Source organism: Amphiura filiformis, chromosome 18 (genome assembly GCF_039555335.1).
Source record: "Amphiura filiformis chromosome 18, Afil_fr2py, whole genome shotgun sequence".
In the NCBI taxonomy this organism is placed as follows: Eukaryota; Metazoa; Echinodermata; class Ophiuroidea; order Amphilepidida; family Amphiuridae; genus Amphiura; species Amphiura filiformis.
In genome coordinates this window covers 20,044,847-20,066,506 of record NC_092645.1, presented here as the reverse complement: position 1 = coordinate 20,066,506, position 21,660 = coordinate 20,044,847, and the positions used below count along the sequence as shown (strand labels likewise).

The 21,660-nt window shown below is 37.5% G+C and overlaps 1 long non-coding RNA gene across 1 annotated transcript in view; it reads right to left on the bottom strand.

Moving 5' to 3' along the window:
- LOC140139970 (uncharacterized) overlaps window positions 1-20,055 on the bottom strand; it is a 41,342-nt gene extending 21,287 nt beyond the window's left edge. The window contains exon 1 of the long non-coding RNA XR_011857188.1: window positions 19,827-20,055. This is a non-coding gene — a long non-coding RNA (uncharacterized lncRNA). The remainder of the gene's footprint in view (window positions 1-19,826) is intronic.
- Window positions 20,056-21,660: the final 1,605 nt, after the last annotated feature.

The window sequence follows — 21,660 nt, the reverse complement described above, 5'->3', positions numbered from 1 at the left end:
ATCAACGAAACGAAGTTCTCACGGCTACTTCTGAATGAATTATGAATTGATTTTGATTGCAAATTATGCAGATAGTCACAGCGGATGTTTTGATACCCATTTCAAAGTTGTCATTCATTCCTAGCAGGTGCAGTGAGTTTGTTTCGTTGATTATCACTTTTTGCCAAAAAGTGATAATCAACGGAACGAAGTTCTCATGGCTTTTTTAAGCCAATTATGGAATCTATTTAGAGTGGAAATTATGCAGATTGCCACAGCGCATCTTTTGATACCAATTTCAGGTTGTCACTCACTCCCATCAGGTGCAATGAGCCCGGAATGTTGATTTAGAAACACAGTTCTCACGGCTATTTATGAATGAATTATGAATTTATTTCGATTGCAAATTATGCAGATAATCACAGCGGATGTTTTGATACCCATTTCAAAGTTGTCACTCACTCCTAGTAGTTGCAGTGAGCCCATTCCGTTGATTATCACTTTTTACCAAAAGTGATAATCAACGGAACGAAGTTCTCATGGCTTTTTTAAGCAAATTATGGAATCTATTTAGAGTGGAAATTATGCAGATTGCCATAGCGCATCTTTTGATACCCATTTCAAAGTTGTCATTCATTCCTAGCAGGTGCAGTGAGCCCGTTCCGTTGATTATCACTTTTTGCCAAAAGTGATAATCAACGGAACAAAGTTCTCACGGCAATTTCTGAATGAATTATGAATTTATATCGATTGCAAATTATGCAGATAATCACAGCGGATGTTTTGATACCCATTTCAAAGTTGTCACTCACTCCTAGTAGTTGCAGTGAGCCCATTCCGTTGATTATCACTTTTTACCAAAAGTGATAATCAACGGAACGAAGTTTTCATGGCTTTTTTAAGCAAATTATGGAATCTATTTAGAGTGGAAATTATGCAGATTGCCATAGCGCATCTTTTGATACCCATTTCAAAGTTGTCATTCATTCCTAGCAGGTGCAGTGAGCCCGTTCCGTTGATTATCACTTTTTACCAAAAGTGATAATCAACGGAACGAAGTTCTCACGGCTATTTCTGAATGAATTATGAATTTATTTTGATTGCAAACTATGCATATTGTCACAGCGGATATTTTTATACCAATTTAAAAGTTGTCACTCACTCCTAGCAGGTGCAGTGAGCCCGTTTTGTTGATTATCACTTTTTGCCAAAAGTGATAATCAACGGAACGAAGTTCTCACGGCAATTTCTGAATGAATTATGAATTTATATCGATTGCAAATTATGCAGATAATCACAGCGGATGTTTTGATACCCATTTCAAAGTTGTCACTCACTCCTAGCAGGTGCAGTGAGCCCGTTCCGTTGATTATCACTTTTTGCCAAAAAAGTGATAAATTCTAGTTCAAAAGAACTGCTTGTATCACAAGGGATTGATTTATACCCAAATCACGGATGGTTCTTCCATCTTAAGGTAGAAATGACCCCGTTTCGTCGAATATCAATTGGGGGGGGGGGTCCAATTGATATTCGACGAAACGAGTCAATTACACCTACTTGTGACTTCATTTCAAATTCAATGATACTTCAAAACAACAGCTTGTATCACCTATTCATTTCAAATTGAATAGGTTCAAAACAACTGCTTGATTTATACCAAAATCACGGATGGTTCTTTTATCTTAAGGTGTTAGGCACAATTACCTCGGGCCTTTCCTTTCAATAATGTCCACAATATCACGCTGTGCGCATTTTAATGATAACTTAAATATTATGGTCGTTTGTTTTTAATACTGAAATAAAATTGAATTGAATTGAAGGTGGAAATGACCTCGTTTCGTCGAAATCAAGGGGGGTCCAAACTGATTTGTTTGAAGGATGATGGTAACTGCACATTCTTTGAGAGTTGTTCTTTTCAGGTTTTATCCTAACTGAAGCAGGTCCTTAAATATTGTACCAGAGAAAATCTTTTCTTATCTTCCCAGGGCATACTTTAAAGATGCTAATTAGACACTTCTGTTTGGTAATTAAATTCACTTCATTTCGGTATTAAAAACAAACAAAAAACCATTCAAACAAACAAACAAAAACACGCAAAACATACAAGCGAGTTATACTTTAAATCAGAATGAGTTTCATGCAAACTTTTATTCATAAAGTAACTAATAAAACAAGGACGTCTATAACAAAGTCACGTTTTTGCAATACCATACAAATATATATACATTGAAAACAACTGTTTCACAGCTTCAAATCTCAACCACTTTTTAGGTGTAGCGTCTTTTCATTTCATCAATGTGGGGTATGCCCCAATCGAATCACCAATTTTTACATTCGGTATTTTCCATAGAACAAAATGGGGTATTGACATACTGCGGTTTATGGTCACTGAATATATTAACAAATTCGGTAATTGGGTTGTTTGATTTCTCGAGTACCTATTGTGTTTTATTTTGAACTCATATCAGCAGTGTCAACAAAATATACCTAAATTTTCAAGAATGTTAGGTTTTATTGACAATATTAAATGATAAATCACATCTCGGCATCCACCCATCCAAATCCCTGAAAGGAATTGTCCAAATCCCTGCAAATATTAATAACATACTCCTACTCCAGATGACAAGATCTGAGCAAGGCAAGATCCAGCAACTTGCAAGGTTTTAGTTGCCTGATTAGAAAGTTATTACCTCAACATGATTTTTGCTTCACATATCAATGCAATGACAACGATACAATCTAAAATCAATCAAGCTAGTTTCCAGTCACCCAGTCCCTGCGAGGGTCTAGTTGTCCAGACACCAATCAAGCAAAGCTCCAATTGTCCAGATCCCACCATGCCAATTCTATTCATCCAGATCCCTGCTACCAAGATTTTAGTCACCCAGATCCATGCAAGATCCTCTTATCCAGATGTAAGCAGGAAGGGTTTCAGACATCCAGATTCCGCTATGCGTGGTTTTAGCCATCCAAATCCCTAAAAAGAGATCTATTTGTCCAAATTCCAGCAAACGAGATTCCAGATGACCAGATCCCTGCAAGCCATGTTCCAGTCAATCAGACCCATGCATGGGAGGTTCCACGTGTCCAAATTCAATCGAACAAGGTTCTAGTTGTCCAGATTCAGCAAGTAAGGTTCCAGTCATCCAGTTCTCTGCAAGATATGGATTAGTCATCTAGATTACCCAAATAAGGACTCTAGTGGTCTAGATCCCCAGCAAGAAACCAAGTTCCACACATAAGATCCCTGAAAGAAAAGCTCTTATCATGTTCACCTCAGCAAATAGTAGTTTAAATATAAAAGCAATATAAATTTCAAGCAATGCAAGGAATAGCTAGGTTCCAGTCCGCCTAGTCCCTGTGAGGGTCTAGTTGTCCAGACACCAATCAAACAAAGCTCCAATTGTCCAGATCCCACCATGCCAATTCTAATCATCCGGATTCCTGCTGCCAAGATTTTAGTGACCCAGATCCATGCAAGATCCTCTTGTCCAGATGTAAGCAGGAAGGGTTCCAGACATCCAGATTCCGCTATGCGTGGTTTTAGCCATCCAAATCCCCTAAAAGAGATCTAGTTGTCCAAATTCCAGCAAACGAGATTCCAGATGACCAGATCCCTGCAAGCCATGTTCCAGTCAATCGGACCCCTGCATGGGAGGTTCCAGGTGTCCAAATTCAATCGAACAAGGTTCCAGTTGTCCAGATTTAGCAAGTAAGTTCCAGTCATCCAGTTCCCTGCAAGAAAGGGTCTAGTCATCCATATTCCTCAAGTAAGGACTCTAGTAGTCTAGATACCAGCATGAAACCGATTCACACATAAAGATCCCTGAACGAAAAGCTCTAATCATGTACACCTCGGCAACTAGTAGTTTAAGTATCAAACCAAAAATGTGGACGGTTGTATTATCTGGATTAAAATAAGGATCTAATTTCCTTAATCCCAACAACTTAAGATCTAAGCTTTAAATATAACAGCACACTGAATTCCTTTTGTCCAGATCCCTAGTGTGATCAAACATGCAGGAAGAAAGAATCCTGTCAATTCAGTGCAATGGGTATCACAACCAGTATTTTCTATTTCATTCACATGTGGTGAAGTTATCCCTTATAAAAATGTTATAAGGCTAAGACAAAAAATATACTGTGTTGCCCTCCCAAGTGTAAAGTGCAGAGGGTCGGACGGTCGGCAAAAGGTTTTTTGGTTTTTTTTACAAATGCCAATTACATCTGTGTATGATATATATGTCAGTGTACACACACTGTGAAAGTACCAAGCTTATAGGCTTCTGATCTTTTCAGGCTTTTGCTTGAAATTCAGACACAAATTATTCATAAAAAAGCCGGTCCTTTTGGACCGGCACTTCTATCACTTCAAAATCATTCCACTGTACCAGCTTAACATTTTCATTAAATTGTCTTCCTTTCTTCATGGTCTTAGGTGTCAATCTGAATGCCATGTTGTAATCCTGAAAAAAAAGGGAAAAAAGAAAGAAATCGTAGTATGAACTTTTAAAAATATATTTGCATATCACTCAGATTAACAGATTAAATCAGATTCAGATTAAATCAGATTCAGATTAAATTTATTTCAAATTCGTGACCCGTAGGCCAAATTACATGAAATATTACATTTGCATTGTTAACATTAAAAGACATAAAAACATATAAAACATACATGAAAACACCATAAAATTACTCAAAAAATTAATTGCACTTTGAGGCAAAATCTCACACTCACACATCTCACACACCCCTACATCTCCACACACACCCCTTACATACACCCCACCCAAACTATCAGCCCTCCATATACACACCCCCACAAACCACAGATGCACTAAAGAATTTAATTTAATAAAACAGTAAGTAATAAATAACATAACAAAGTATTGCACATAAATTGGACAAGCCAAATTATAAGGAACAAATTGAATACATCAAGATAAAAATGCTGTCATAAAATCACAGTTAAACACAATGTTGCTGTCATAAAATCACAGTTAAACACAATGTACAAAAACCATGGCAACCAGATTTCACTTTATAAATTCTAAGATATAAAAAAGTTCTAGTTAGAGTATGTCATATTTCAACAGATAGTGGACGCCAAATATGCTTTAAAAACCGCTCTTTTGTCGCTTAATTTGGGTCGATGCATTTTGTTTTTATTGGGTGCTTCCCCAACCTTCCAACTTCTTAGATTCACCTTAGGGGCTGTGCAATAATTATGAGCCGGGGGTAACATTTGCCAAACCTGCTTGCCCCTTCTCGGTCTACTAAAAAATCTTTTTCCCGCCCCTTTGCACATGCCAAATTCTTGGGATCCCAATTTCCAAATCCTAAATGGTCTATATACATGTTGCGAGCGCAGCGAGCAGGAAAATTTGCATATTTAAGCGTTTCCTAAGCCGTTTTTCTAAGCCCTTTTCGCGCGTTTTATTTAAAAGGCGCCCCATGAATGTGTGCCAAAAATCGCTTCCCCCCCTTCTCGGCTTGCCAAAATTGCTCGCCCTCCCTTTTGGCTCGCCAAAATTTCTTTTACCCTCCCCAGGGCTCATAATTATTGCACAGCCCTGTTATGTTGTCACAATCACACCACATGTTGTTGTGGTGTGCTGCCTTATAACATGTGATTGATCATTGTGAAGTAAAGTTAAGATCATCATCATTCATGATCATCCTCCACATTCCCTATATATTTAACTTGTAAACCTGAACTTGCAGTATTAATTCTTACCTGGATATATTCACAGCCATGCATGAGGCACTGACAATGTCACAAGCTACTCGGCTTTGAACGGCTGCACTCCCAAGCAACGGCGCAAAATAAATGATACAGCTCGTCGTACTACCAAGAGAGGGCGCACAGTACTAAATCATTTATTTATCTAGTAACAAACACACGGCGCATGTGCGAGCCGGGAAGTTCAAGCGTGTGAAAACGAAGCTGAGAGATGTAAACATGACCGAGAGCAGAAACGACTCGGTGCAGAAAATCACGTCTTTTTTATGAATCTAAACAAAATTACAGCAATCCTTTCACGGAATATAACGCCAAAGTCATATCTATCACATGTCAAAAAGAAGCTGAATTTATCAGATAAGCGAGAAAGGGTCGAAATTTCGGGTCAAAAATGTTTTCAAAAAAAAATCATATTTTTGTACCCAATAAATGGCTATAAAAATCCCATACACCAACAATCTGCATAATTCCCACTCTAAATTGATTTCATTATTTGCTTTAAAAAGCCATGAGAACTTCGTTTCGTTGATTATCACTTTCTGTAAAAAGTGATAATCAACGGAACCGGTTCACTGCAATAATTCAGAAATAGCCGTGAGAACTTTGTTTCTTAATCAACATTCCGGGCTCATTTCACCTGATGGGAGTGAGTAACAAACTTGAAATTCGTATCAAAAGATGCGCTGTGGCAATCTTGTTCCGTTGATTATCACTTTCGGCAAAAGTGATAATCAACGAACGGGCTCACTGCACCCTGCTAGGAGTGAGTGACAACATTAATTGAAATTGGTATCAAAACATCCGCAGTAACTATCTGCATAATTTACAATCAAAATAAATTCATTCAGAAACAGCCGTGAGAATTGTGTTTCTTACTCAACAATCCGGGCTCATTGCACCTGATGGGAGTAAGTGACAACCTTGAAATTGGTATCAAAAGATGCGCTGTGGCAATCTGCATAATTTCCACTCTAAATAGATTCCATAATTTGCTTAAAAAAGCCATGAGAACTTCGTTCCGTTGATTATCACTTTTGGTAAAAAGTGATAATCAACGGAACGGGCTCACTGCACCTGCTAGGAATGAATGACAACTTTGAAATGGGTATCAAAACATCCGCTGTGACTATCTGCATAATTTGCAATCAAAATAAATTCAAAATTCATTCAGAAGTAGCCGTGAGAACTTCGTTCCGTTGATTATCACTTTTGGCAAAAAGTGATAATCAACGAACGGGCTCACTGCACCTGCTAGGAGTGAGTGACAACTTTGAAATGGGTATCAAAACATCCGCTGTGACTATCTGCATAATTTGCAATCAAAATCAATTCATAATTCATTCAGAAGTAGCCGTGAGAACTTCGTTTCGTTGATTATCACTTTTCGCAAAAGTGATAATCAACGAAACGGGCTCACTGCACCTGCTAGGAATGAATGACAACTTTGAAATGGGTATCAAAACATCCGCTGTGACTATCTGCATAATTTGCAATCAAAATCAATTCATAATTCATTCAGAAGTAGCCGTGAGAACTTCGTTTCGTTGATTATCACTTTTGGCAAAAGTGATAATCAACGAAACGGGCTCACTGCACCTGCTAGGAATGAATGACAACTTTGAAATGAGTATCAAAACATCCGCTGTGACTATCTGCATAATTTGCAATCGAAATAAATTCATAATTCATTCATAAATAGCCGTGAGAACTGTGTTTCTAAATCAACATTCCGGGCTCATTGCACCTGATGGGAGTGAGTGACAACCTTGAAATTGGTATCAAAAGATGCGCTGTGGCAATCTGCATAATTTCCACTCTAAATAGATTCCATAATTGGCTTAAAAAAGCCATGAGAACTTCGTTTCGTTGATTATCACTTTTGGCAAAAAGTGATAATCAACGAAACGGGCTCACTGCACCTGCTAGTAATGAATGACAACTTTGAAATGGGTATCAAAACATCCGCTGTGACTATCTGCATAATTTGCAATCAAAATCAATTCATAATTCATTCAGAAGTAGCCGTGAGAACTTCGTTTCGTTGATTATCACTTTTGGCAAAAAGTGATAATCAACGAAACGGGCTCACTGCACCTGCTAGGAATGAATGACAACTTTGAAATGAGTATCAAAACATCCGCTGTGACTATCTGCATAATTTGCAATCAAAATCAATTCATAATTCATTCAGAAGTAGCCGTGAGAACTTCGTTTCGTTGATTATCACTTTTGGCAAAAAGTGATAATCAACGAAACGGGCTCACTGCACCTGCTAGGAATGAATGACAACTTTGAAATGAGTATCAAAACATCCGCTGTGACTATCTGCATAATTTGCAATCGAAATAAATTCATAATTCATTCATAAATAGCCGTGAGAACTGTGTTTCTAAATCAACATTCCGGGCTCATTGCACCTGATGGGAGTGAGTGACAACCTTGAAATTGGTATCAAAAGATGCGCTGCACACCGTCATCATCCCTATATGTTCGTGTTAAGAATTGCCGTGGTAGTACGATAAATCCTCACGTTTTTCAACAAATACGCATGGTGATTTTGTTTGAGATAGGCCGTGCGACTCAGGCTATGCATACAATTTGAGATTTTGAGAGCCGGCCACACTGTTTCTATTCTATGTTTTACGATTTTCGCATGATCAGTATATGGCTGGCCGTAACCGCCACAACGTGGAGCTGCTACGCGTAGCTTGCTTTTCGCTTCGCGGAGCTAAATTGACCAATCATGTTAGATCTTTTCATTACGCGGAGCCAGTTGATGCATCATCGTTCCAGAGAGAGAAAACTCTTGCCAAAATTAATGTTTACTATGTGGATTTTAAATGAATCGAATGTAAATAAACCACCAACAAATTCTTAATGACTAAATTCGCTTCACGTAATGAGTAAGTCGTACTTGATTGGTCAGTTTTACCTCCGAGTAATGAAAAACTCTGACATGATTGGTCAATTTGGCTCCACGGAACAAAAAGTCAGCTACGCGTAGCAGCTCCACGTTGTGGCGGTTGCGGCCTACTATATCAGTATCCCATATGATATTTCTATTGTAAGAAAATTTTATTTGTTGTCACGTAAATCACAGGTTTCGTTTAAATGTACTAACTGGAAATTAAATGTACTAATTAGTGAGGACCGGTATTTTGCTGTGGATATGTTTAACTGCAATTTTGATGTAAAACATTTGAAATCCTGGGTAAAATTTTGATAATATTTAACTCTTTGAGAAAATTATTTTATAAAGGAATGCTGGTAAAACCAGGTGCAATACAATGTACATTATTGACACACTATCACGCTCTTTATCTTCGTCAATAATAGAATAATCGATTTCAATCGAATTGAATGCATGAGTTTGTAGTTGACTACTGAGCGACCTAAGCGATCGATTGCTAGCCAATCAGATAGAACTCCTTTTCTTGCGTTCAGTGAAATACCACTCGCCTGTCGCTCACTACCACTCGCCCGTCGCTCACCAACGGAGTATTAAATTTATATTTATCGTATAGGACGTCGACGGTGTGCGCTGTGGCAATCTGCATAATTTCCACTCTAAATAGATTCCATAATTGGCTTAAAAAAAGCCATGAGAACTTCGTTTCGTTGATTATCACTTTTGGCAAAAGTGATAATCAACGAAACGGGCTCACTGCACCTGCTAGGAATGAATGACAACTTTGAAATGGGTATCAAAACATCCGCTGTGACTATCTGCATAATTTGCAATCAAAATCAATTCATAATTCATTCAGAAATAGCCGTGAGAAATGTGTTTCTTAATCAACAATGCGGACTCATTGCACCCGTGAGGAACAACTGGTATCACAAGATGAGCTGTGACAATCTGCATAATGTCCAATAGCCGTGAGAACTTCATTTCGTTTCGTTTCGTTTCGTTTCGTTTCGTTTCGTTTCGTTTCGTTTCGTTTCGCTGAATATAATAAGCCAAATTTCTTAAAAACAACCTTTATAGGCCTATACTTGTACTTACATGTATACGTATAGCGATTACCATTATAGTGTAATAGAGATATATGGACTGGACATGGCAGCCTTCATACATTCTAATGTGTATCGATCAGCAAGAGCATTCAATTTATTTAAATGAAACGCCTTATGTCAGGTGGGTGGTAAAGATGATTGCATCGACAGCTAAAGCCTCCTTATAGTCTTCAGACCCACACAAGCACACATTTGGGATACATAAGTACAATGGTACCACTTTACACATGACTGCCCTTACACATGACTGTAGTGTGGTCACTTATTGATACTCGCCTGTTGTGTAGAGCGTTAATATGATGCCGGATCAGTGACCTATTAAATGGCGGAACCCCGTTATTCGAAACAATGGTACCACTTTTATGAATAGCCTGTCGCATCTTCTAATCGGCATCAAACGAACAAAAGATTATATAATCTATTGCGACTCTATTTCTATTAAAAGCTCTTTGGTAACAATGGTATTCCTGAATGGACAAAAACAGCCGCCCACTTGAGTAGGCATAATGCTTGGCTATTTTATGACATGATTAAAAGACAGTCTCGCCTTTATAGTCATCCGTGGGAATTTTTTCTGTCTGAAAAATATTGACTTTTATAAATTAACTTTATCATAAAATTCTGTGATAAAATTCCGCTCCAATGCAATTTCTTGTCTTTGCAATTGTCTTTTCTAGTTTTTTAGGAAAAACAGTCATCACGATAATTTATACTAATTAGGTACGTTGACTGCCACCTGACGATGTTAACTAGTAAAATACGCCAAATCTAGGCGTAATAAAAATGGCGGAGATGAAACTTGCCATATTGGAAATAAACACCCTTTCCTTGTGTGTCAATTCCAAAATTCAAATTACATAATAATTTATATAATTTTTTATAAACGCTTCTGCCAACTATTATTCGACGCATGACCCAGAGATTTTGATCATATAAAATGAAGTAAAACTATGCCAAGTCTAGGCATATCAAGAAATGCGAGGATAAGACTCCGCAAATTAGGAAAGTAAACACACTTTTGATATGTTTTCATGGAACATATAAAATTTGGCTTGCGTGTTTATTCCAAACATATAAACAATGAGAACTGCCCATGAGATAGTCCAACTTTCAACGAGGGATTGACTATCCACAATCCTATAGGATCGTGTGTCAATACTACCTGTCCCCCCTGTCAAACCCTGGCCTACTGCAAGCGCAATCATCCATGATGTGATTGGGAAATCATCGAAGCACATAATTATAACAACTAGCGGTCACCCGTCTTTCGCGGTCAGGGTCTTTCGCGGTTGGTAAATTTTGTACATTTTGTGTACATGTACCGGTAAATGTTTTATTTAATGTGATTAATGGTATGAGAGGAGATGATCATTTAGAACTTAGAAGTATAATATTTAGTATCTTTTCCATATAAATCAATGGCTTGAAATTACAATTAGATCATGTCTTGCCCTGTGGATGCTGGTCGCTCTGATATTTAAGATTTTTATGCATTTGTTTCTACAGTCCTTTTTAGCCCATTTTGGACAAATTTGTTGTACCTGTTAGCTCATTTTTATCATTTTCATCCACCTTGAAATGTACCTTGTTGCCCCCGCCTCCTGCAAAAGTCCTGGCTACATCACTGAGCAGATGAACAAAATTTTATTCACATCCCTCTTGGCCCCCTGTGGCCTGCTGGCTGATCTGATATTTTAGATTTCTATGCATTTGTTGTACTTTTTATTTGTTAGCCCATTTTGGATAAATTTGTCGTACTCTTTAGCCCATTTATGCCACTCCTCCCCCATGAAATTTGCCTCGCCCCCCCTCTCTCTCTCTCTCTCTGAAAAAGTCCTGGCTACACCACTGTGCAGCTGAAACAATTTTATTCACATTTCCTTACACTCTCTTTCATATAAAGTTATGATCATACCTGATCATACATTATGCTGCATTACTCGTCGATGGTCGATAGACGTCCCAATAAATCGGACTTAGTCACCGGTCAGTTCTACAGAATAGATCTCCAAGGCTAACGATGGTTAACTAAGGAAACATGTTAAGGGGTTGTTTGGAATGACAGATGAGTCAGGGGTCAAAAACAAAATTTTTACCTTTTTGACCTCAGCACATGTGTATGTATGATCTGCCATACAAAAATTAAAAAAACAATACCTCAAAGTATCATTTAATGTTTTTTGTCATAATCACGCTTTTCTACAAATTTCATCTGTTTGTACCGGGGGCGTGTCTGTTGCCAGGTAGGCCTACATGACAGCATAGACACACGTTACAACCTTGAATAATAATACAGAATTGTGACGTTATATTCTTCTTAACCTATCTTAGAACTGCCTATTATTTCAATTGTTATACTGTTCTGGTTGGTTTATTGCATATACTGTATAGAAATTATGCAATATGACGTCGAGCATGACAGAGTCATCTTCATTCAAATAAAATTCAGGTACCCGTAAGGTACCACGGAGCAATTCGCACGATAATACAATAAAACAGATGAAAGGTATGAATGGCTGTGGAATCGAATTGCAGACCTGTCCCTCTGTCACCTTAGAACTGCATCTCGTAGGCAATGGTAGGTAATAAGCCAACCGGAACGGTATAACAATTGAAATAACAGCATGTCTTGGTCTCAATTCAAGATGTGCAATTTGGACACACCTACTCGTTGGCTGATTTATACTTCAACAGTTCCTCAAAGCTATATCAGAAAAGCCACTATCTCATTGTTCATTGGCCCGCAGTATGCAGCTCGCCCCAGGGCACTCAACTTTAGAATTGATGGGTATATGTGCCTACAAGCGTCGCGAAGTAGGCGCATATCAGTACAAAACGTTGGGTTTTTTTTTATATAAAAAAATTATGTAATGAAAAAGGGGTCATTGGGTATAATATTTTGAAAACTGAAGGTGCCTGGTCATCGGGTATAGTCGGCTTCAAAAGAGGGGCATATATTGACAGGCACATACCGTCACCTCTAAAGTTGATGCCCCCCGGGTGCTCGCATTATATTTTGTTCATGGCTCGGCTTTTAAAACTCCCACACATCACAATAAGGCTATTGAAACGTGTATAGAATCATGAGCTAATGATAGACCGGCCCCTGCGATTAGTCGCGGACCCGAGCGACAATATAGTAAACACATCGAGTTTATAACACAAGTGACGAAGTCGTGAATTATGGAGGTTTCATTGAACTTCTACCAGCAAAATATGGAATAATACTAACACAAGACACCAATCGAGATGATGATACCAGCCATAATGGAATGCTTGTATTTGACCTTCTTATGAATCCACTTTCGTGGCGAGAAGTTAAAAGGTAATGTATATTTCAAGAAATTTGGGTTCAAAAATTCCGTATCAGCTCGTATCATCAATTCCGTAAATATGGCGTATAGAGGCACAACTTGACAATAAACTGAACTATTTAAACGTAAAGGACGCACTGGATACACATAAATTTGTGTTTCCTTGCTGGCGGAATAGTTGCAAAACTCTTTTTTGTCAAAAAGTTGGACAATTTATGAATTATGATTGGCAAAATAGCGAAAGGAAATAGACTTTTCCAACCATGTAAAACTACACTGGGTTGTTGACATGGTCGACAAACATTAAGGCATATGCATGTTCCTAAAGTAGGAGGTAAGTACTATAATTAATTGTTTAAAGTGCTCAACATACCAGCAAAAAGCCATAGGGTCATCAGAGTACAGGGACTTTGTGAAATACTAGGTACCAAAAAAAAGTGCGTGAGCCGATATGCAACATCAAATATAAAAGCCGATTTACATAATTTCCCATGACCTTACAGAAGTGATCGTGCTCAAATATAAAACTATAGAGTTTGGTCCTTGATATGCACCATCAATTGTGTACTTGTGATCAATATTGCTAGGCAAACAATCACAGCAAACATGCCAAAATCCTCCCATTTCTCCTCCATTTACACACATATAAACCCATCCCTTAAAGAACATCAAGAAAATTTACTAAGTTATTTATTTTGAGCTCTTTCGAGACGAGTACATGTAATGGATATATTCTGTAGATTTAGGTTTTGTCTGTGACTGCTAATGTGAGGCCCTCGTAGGTCGTACGGGGCTCAAACTCGGTGGGTGGGTGTAGTTCTGTCCTGGCAAGAAGAAGTTTATGTTCGTTAAGTCATCCGACCCGGGGCCCCCTCCAAGGGGTCATTTGAGGTCAAATGACTAAAAACTGTCATATGGGCATGAAACTAGGTCCTACGGGGCTCAAACTCGGTGGGTGGGTGTAGTTCTGTCCTGGTAAGAAGATGTTCATGTTCGTTAAGTCATCCGACCCCAGGGCCCCCTCCCAGGGGTCATTTGAGGTCAAATGACTAAAAACTGTCATATGGGCATGAAACTAGGTCGTACGATCGAGGCTCAAACTCGGTGGGTGGGTGTAGTTCTGTCCTGGCAAGAAGAAGTTTATGTTCGTTACGTCATCCGACCCCGGGCCCCCTCCCAGGGGTCATTTGAGGTCAAGTGTCTAAAAACTGTCATATGGGTATGAAACTAGGTCGTACGGGGCTCAAACTCGGTGGGTGGGTGTAGTTCTGTCCTGGCAAGAAGATGTTTATGTTCGTTTTAAAGTCATCTGACACCGGGGTCCCCTCCCAGGGGTCATCTGAGGTCAAATTACTAAAAAGTGTCGTATGGGCATGAAACTTGGTAGGTACAGTCAACATTTAAAACAACATTTTTGAAGGTCATTTTGGGGTCATCCAAGGTCACCACGGGTCATCTGAGGTCAAATTAGTAAAAACTCATATATGGGCATGAAACTTGGTGGGTACAGTCAACATTTAGAGTTATAAGTTAAAATCATTTTGGGGTCATCCAAGGTCACCCAGGGGTCATCTGAGTTCAAATTACTAAAAACTGTCGTATGGGCATGAAACTTGGTGGGTACAGTCAACATTTAGAGCCAAATTTTTGGAAGGTCATTTTGGGGTCGCCAGGGGTCATCTGAGGTCAAATTAGTAAAAACTGTTATATGGGCATGTCACCATCAGCCTGGTAATCGCGCCCAGCCGAGAACCGCCAAATATGGTAACCGCCTAGTCTATTTTAAATGCATCAATGACTATGTTCATCATGTCATTATTGTATCATTCTCACATACATTAGGAAATGAATTTGGAGAATAGAGGCATTGCATGTGACATATCATCCCGTAAATATGGCGGACTACTCAAATGCATTCAACAAAAGCATGATTGCAATCAAATAGGTTGATGACAACATTTGATTGAATGGACTGCACTCCGCCATAACTACGGTGAAGGACACCTGCTCAAATCCTTTGTTTGGAGCCAATCGATAATTTCATGCAGGGCCTCTATACTTTCTGTTAATAAAATACTATGCTGACCTCACACTCCAGTAATTTCAGATCATTGAGCTCAGTAATACATCAAAGAATGTCTTCCAATTCATGAAAACAAATAGATAATCTGCATATCGGATTAAAAGCTTGAGGCATTTCAATTGCAAGGCCCATTACTTATACACCAACAACAACATAGGCCTACAAGTGTATATAATGTAGCATGTGCACACATTATCATGTTGTGGATGGTGAATCAAGCTGCAGTGCCTACACATTCCCAAATAAATGCAGTGACCAACCGGTGTTCACTCATGATTGACGTACTGATCATTATGTATGATTTAAACTCATAGGTTTTGGCAATTTGGGAGGGGGTGGGTTCAAAATGACCCCATAGGATTATACGGGGTAAAAATTTCAAATTGCTCAAATACCCCTTTCAAATATATCAAATTATTTAAATAAATAAATAAATAAATAAATAAATAAATAAATAAATAAATAAATAAATAAATAAATAAATAAATAAATAAATAAATAAATAAATAAATAAATAAATAAATAAATAAATAAAAAATGAAAAAAAAATTGAACAAATTGTAGCGTAGCATTAAAATCATAATAACCATTGCTGGCAGGCGGATTCGAACTAACGATATTGACATTACCAGTCTGATGCTCTAACACTGAGCTATGCCATCATCTAGTAATTAGGGTCGAGTTTTTAGCGTATACAGTGTTTGTCTGTGATAATGCCGTCTTGTGAAATAAATAAATATAATATCTCAATTTTTAATTTAAATTTATTTGATAATTTTCTAACCTATATTTTCTTTAGAGCAGGGACAAATATTTCCCCTTTTATCCAATTTGGCCGCTAAATAAGAATCTACTTCTTTTATTACTGATTTAATTCCGCGATTTGTTCCATTAAGCAATATCAAAGATTAATGTCAAGCATCTCACAACAGATTTTAGTTGGCTTAGTGGTTTTGCACAGTGCTTTTTAACCGGGAGGTACCGAGATCGATTCCCACCTCTGCCTGCAATTTTTTTCAAGACTGGGAAATAATAACCTGACATTCGCCGCTGACATTCGTACTGCAGAAGCGGAGTTGTAACTTGTTAAACTTTGCTCCTTCCGTAAAAGGGTCCATTATTTTGGCACTACATTATTTCTTTTTTTCCACATTGCTGGTATTAAATATGAAATGGTCATAATTGGCGGTCACTTCAAATCATCGCCAACTGAACGAGGTTCAGGAATGTCCTCTCATTGTTAATTGTTGGTTAACCCACCACTTGAACAGGATTTAACCAAAGCAAACAAAGACTTAAGCTTTTTTACAAATGCTATATATATAAGTATAAGCTTATTATCCTCTTCAACAATAGGATTAAAGATTGGTGCTTGACTGGAATTACGTGCTAGTGTCATTGGTTATTGTTAAAAGGCAATAAGGTGTGTAATTGCAATATTTCCTCTGAATAGGAAAGACTCTCTACCTCGAACCATGGATGCTGGTGGTTCGAATTAAGCCCGATCCTGACTCCACTTCGCAGCGGTATGCGATGCTGCGATGCTTTTCAAACATCTCAGCATCCCAAGATGAAATTAAAATGTACAGGTGGAGTCAGTATCGGGCTTTAGGAATCCAAACCCAATTCGAAATGATGCTCTTGAGAATTCAACAATATAAATAATGGTAGCTCTATTATAATACACATTAATGATAAAATTCCAAAATATAATACGTTTTCTGTCTTTGCTTGTCACGTGGTAGGCCTATGTTGAAGTTGCGATTATATTTTTAAATAAGTTTCAAATGAATAACAACAAGACAAGTGGCCGAGTGGTCTAAGGCGCTAGGCTCATAGAGTATAAGCCGTGCGCCGTGAGTTCGAACCCCGCCTCTGCCAAACTTTAAAAGAAGTAAATTAAAATTTTACTTTAATTTTAATTTCATATATCCATTACTCGTCGATACTCGAAAGAGCGAAATAAATAACTTTGAAAATTTTCTTGATGTCCTTTAACATGTTTCCATAGTTAGCCATGGTTAGCCATGGAGATCTATTCTGTAGAACTGACCGGTGACTAAGTCCGATTTATTGGGACGTCTATAGACCATCGACGAGTAATGATAACATTAAACATAGGACTACCACAAAGCAGAGTGGGCCTATTCATGGTGTGGTTTGGCAACCCTGATTAATTTGTCCTTCAAAAGTTTCACTATCCATAAAAACACAGAATACATGCTAATGTTGATCACTTAGTTGAATAAACAATAGATGTTAATTGAGTTTCTACTGTGTCATGTAATAGTTGCTTCTACTGTGTCATGTAATAGTTGAGACTACAGGCATAATATCCTCACACCAATGACAGGATAGAAGGCCTATGTCAACATTCAGGCTATGTCAACATTAGTGTATTGTGTTGGCATGAAAAGTTCTAGCATGCAGGTGCGCTGCCACTGCCTTTGCCCTGCCTTTGAAACTAATTAACATAATTTGACACCCTTAACGTAAACAAAAACAAAATTGGACGTTTTATTGGGGTGCGGACAACTTTACTCTACGCAACGCAAAAATCCGTTTTCCGAAATAATGTCAAACGTAGAAGTTTTTAGCCTTACCAATTCGCAAACTCAGTAATTTATTATAGATGCTGGCCGGACCAGTGAAACACTTAACACTCATGGTAATAGCCTGTCTTGTCCTGGGCGCCAGAGGGTTCCGCCAAAACTGACCACCTCCGAGCACTTTTTAAAAGTTCTGAGTTGAAGGGATGAAGTGTTTTGGAAGGAATTTGGTACATGTTTATATATCAGATTTAGGTTAAATTGTGGTGGCAAGGCTTAAAACAAGTTTGTTTCCTGCAAACTGCTCGTATTTCAAGTGTAGGCCTACTGCATTAAAGCCTTAATGTACGATCTTTTAAATTTTTAGATTTTTCTTTTTTTCTTCTAAAATGATAATGCAATCATTATGAAAGTTCCCAATACATTTGGACGCGAAAAACATTGGGAATTTGCAAAGAAACAACATCATAAACTTCACCTCTATCACTCGAAACATCTCGCACTATTTGGATTAGGACAGCGAGTGCGGCCTCAGAGTTAGTCTCCTACGCGGCCTGTTTGGTTACGCTCCCTCCACATGTGGAGGGAGCGTAACCAAGCTAGTTTTGTAGGAGGCTACGGTTTGCGATCGTGGCCGACATAAAGTCATAATCTAAAAAATTATGACTTTATGTTGGACCAACAGAAAATCGTCCCGTTTTACTACAAATAGGACGAATTTGACAGTTTGCTTATAGATTTAAGTTAGAACATGTGTAAGTATTACAAATATGCCAAAAAATAGGTTTTGAAAAAAATAAAGGTAAATTCTGAAAAAAGATCGTACATTATGACTTTAAGGGGGTACTACACCCCTGCCCAATTTTGTGCCTATTTTTGCATTTTTCTCAAAAATTATAGCGCATTGGTGACAAGTAAGATATGTATATTATAGGGGCAAGGCCACAAGAGATGTAAAAGAACAATCATGGTTATTTTTAATTGAAGTAACACATGTCCACGCTTCTTCTGCATTTTTGCTTTTCAGAAAAAAATAATAAAAGGGGTCATGACGTTGACGTATGCAGTAGAATCAGTAATATCTTTTCTAATAAACGGAAAAACTTTACTTGGTTTCTTTCCTAGTTCAGGTTCAAACGCTATACCCAAATTCACTTAATCGCCCGAGTTGGGCCACTTTTTGCCATGTTCGCACGACGTAAAATTAACTTTCATCATGTTCACGCGTATCGTTAAAGATTACAGAACAGATGCAAAGATTTTTCACTTAAAGGAGCATTTCGTGATCCACAGCCTCATCCCCCACTTTTTTCAAAAAAAGTTGCGATTTTTATACCACTGGAAACCTCTGGCTACATAATGTTTATCTACCAAAAATTTCTTGCAGATAAATTCGTTTTGCAAAAAATATCGTCAAATTTGAATTTCGTTCTGCAGTGCACCAGAACGAAATTACACACAGTGACCTATGGAGCAGTGTAATACACATAATCATGCATAACTCGCAAACGCAAAATCGGAATCAACTGAAATTTTGGGAATAAGCTTTTTTCGTGAATATCTACTGACAAATGTCATAAAAAGAGGATGCTAGGATCACGAAATCCTCCTTTAATTGATAATAAATAATATTATGATATTTATTTCAAATTCATAAATTAAAATACCACTTCAAATGCCCAATTATTTAAAATTACCCATCTTAAAAAGCTGAAAGAACACCGACCATGCAGATGCACTCTGGACCAGATGGTTCACGAGTCAACTCTATCAGTATTACTTTCGCCATGTTTGCTACACAAAGACACGAAAGTGCCCCAAGCTGTTTTAGGACTACTTTACACATACAACTGGCCGTATCTTCGCTTGTAGACCACCGATTTTTATATTGAAACAAGCTTATGTAGTAGCTTAAGAAATTATCTTGATGATAAAACTCAATACAATTACCGGTAATAAGTGGGATGTTTGCCTAACACTATTTTCTAATAGTTTGCCTAATACTATTCATTCCCAAGTATGCGACTGAAAAATGAATCGTCAAATTTGGTTTCGATTCATCTATAGACTATAAAAGACAGTGTTATATACAAATCGCAATATAGTACAAAGAAACAAAATAACATGCATGTTGCACTTACCATACTTCTAATAGTTCTCACTTCAACGTCGACGGGAATGCGATTGAAATGTTCCGATTTGCCTTTCTGATAGGCCTAATACTAATTCAGATGAGCTGCTTGCCACGTGAACGTCTTGTTTGCAGGAAAGTAGACAAAATTAGTAAACAGCTCCAGTTATAAGCTTTTGCAGCATCCTGGGTCCACTTGCGGGCCCAGAGCCCGGGAGGCGGTTCTCATCGCTATTCACTACACCAATCACCAATGAAAAAATTTGATCAATCGCTACCACTAACGCCCCGCCCAACTAAATTTCCATACGAAATCTGAGATTTTTCAACAAAAATTCACAGGACCGTAAATCAACCAATCAGATTTGTCAACACGTGTGCATTTACGATCTATTATAGGCGATGCATGCAGTGAAAACTAAATTTGATTTTATCAGTTTCTTTCTTTCTTTCTTTCTTTCTTTCTTTCTTTCTTCTTGCTTTTTTTCTTGCTTTCTTTCTTGCTTTCTTTCTTTCTTGCTTGCTTTCTTTCTTGCTTTCTTTCTTGCTTTTTTGCTTTTTTCGTGCTTTCTTTCTTGCTTTCTTTCTTTCTTGCTTTTTTGCTTTCTTTCTTGCTTTCTTTCTTTCTTCTTGCTTTCTTTTTTGCTTTCTTTCTTTCTTTCTTTCTTTCTTGCTTTCTTTCTTGCTTTTTTGCTTTCTTTCTTGCTTTTTTGCTTTCTTTCTTGCTTTCTTTCTTGCTTTTTTGCTTTCTTTCGTGCTTTCTTTTTTGCTTTCTTTCTTGCTTTTTTGCTTTCTTTCTTTCTTTCTTTTTTGCTTTTTTGCTTTCTTTCTTGCTTTCTTTCTTGCTTTTTTGCTTTCTTTCTTGCTTTCTTTCTTTTTATAATGGGAGAAAATTCCATACAAAAATGTTGAAACAGCATAATAATAACTTTGATATTTGGAACCCTACAATTATACATGCTATAATAGCTGCGTCTTGCACCGTACCGATGCACTTCAGAAACCCTTTCAATTTGTTCTTGCAAATAAGATGTATAGGCTTACATTAAATAACTTTACATAAATTCAAATTTTAGGCGCCTAGCATAAACGGAAAAATTTAACTCTATATCTTCAACACTTAATAAACAATTGGGCCGATCCATTTAAAGACCACACTCCCCTGTGGAAGATTTTGGAAATATCTCCCACAGGGGGCGTATGAATTTCAAATAGAATTAGCATATTAACCAACTCTTATACCCTCCTCCCTCTGTGGAAGATGCCGTTTTGAAGCTTTCTCAGAGGGTGTATCAGATTCAAATGGATCTGCCTATTGCGTTCATTATATTTGAAATTTATACTCCCTCTGTGGAAGAGATTTCAAAAATATTCCACGGGGGAGTGTGAACTTTAAATGTGATAGCCCATTTTACAAATGACATGCGTGTAATGAAAATAATGAAATACAAAAGCAAGTGTACCCTGTTTTTACCCAAATCTCATTATCATTATAGCCTAGTTCATTATCATGTCTAGTGTATTTTATTGTCTTATGAACAAGATGAGAATATTTTGTCAATTAATTAAGTAAATGCGTTTTTGTCATCGTTAGTATCAGCAAAACCAATGTAAATTCTGATCAAGCCGGAATGAGCCATATTTGCACAAAAGTATTAACGAGATTTGTCTAAAAGAATGGTACAATATGAATTCTCTTGTAGTTTATTGTTTTTAGTAATGCACAAAAGCATTAACGAGATTTGTCTTAAAGAATGGTACAATATGAATTATCTTGTAGTTTATTGTAATGAAAATTGTCATTTTTGAGAACCATGCTCAAATTTGAATAATATCAGAATAAT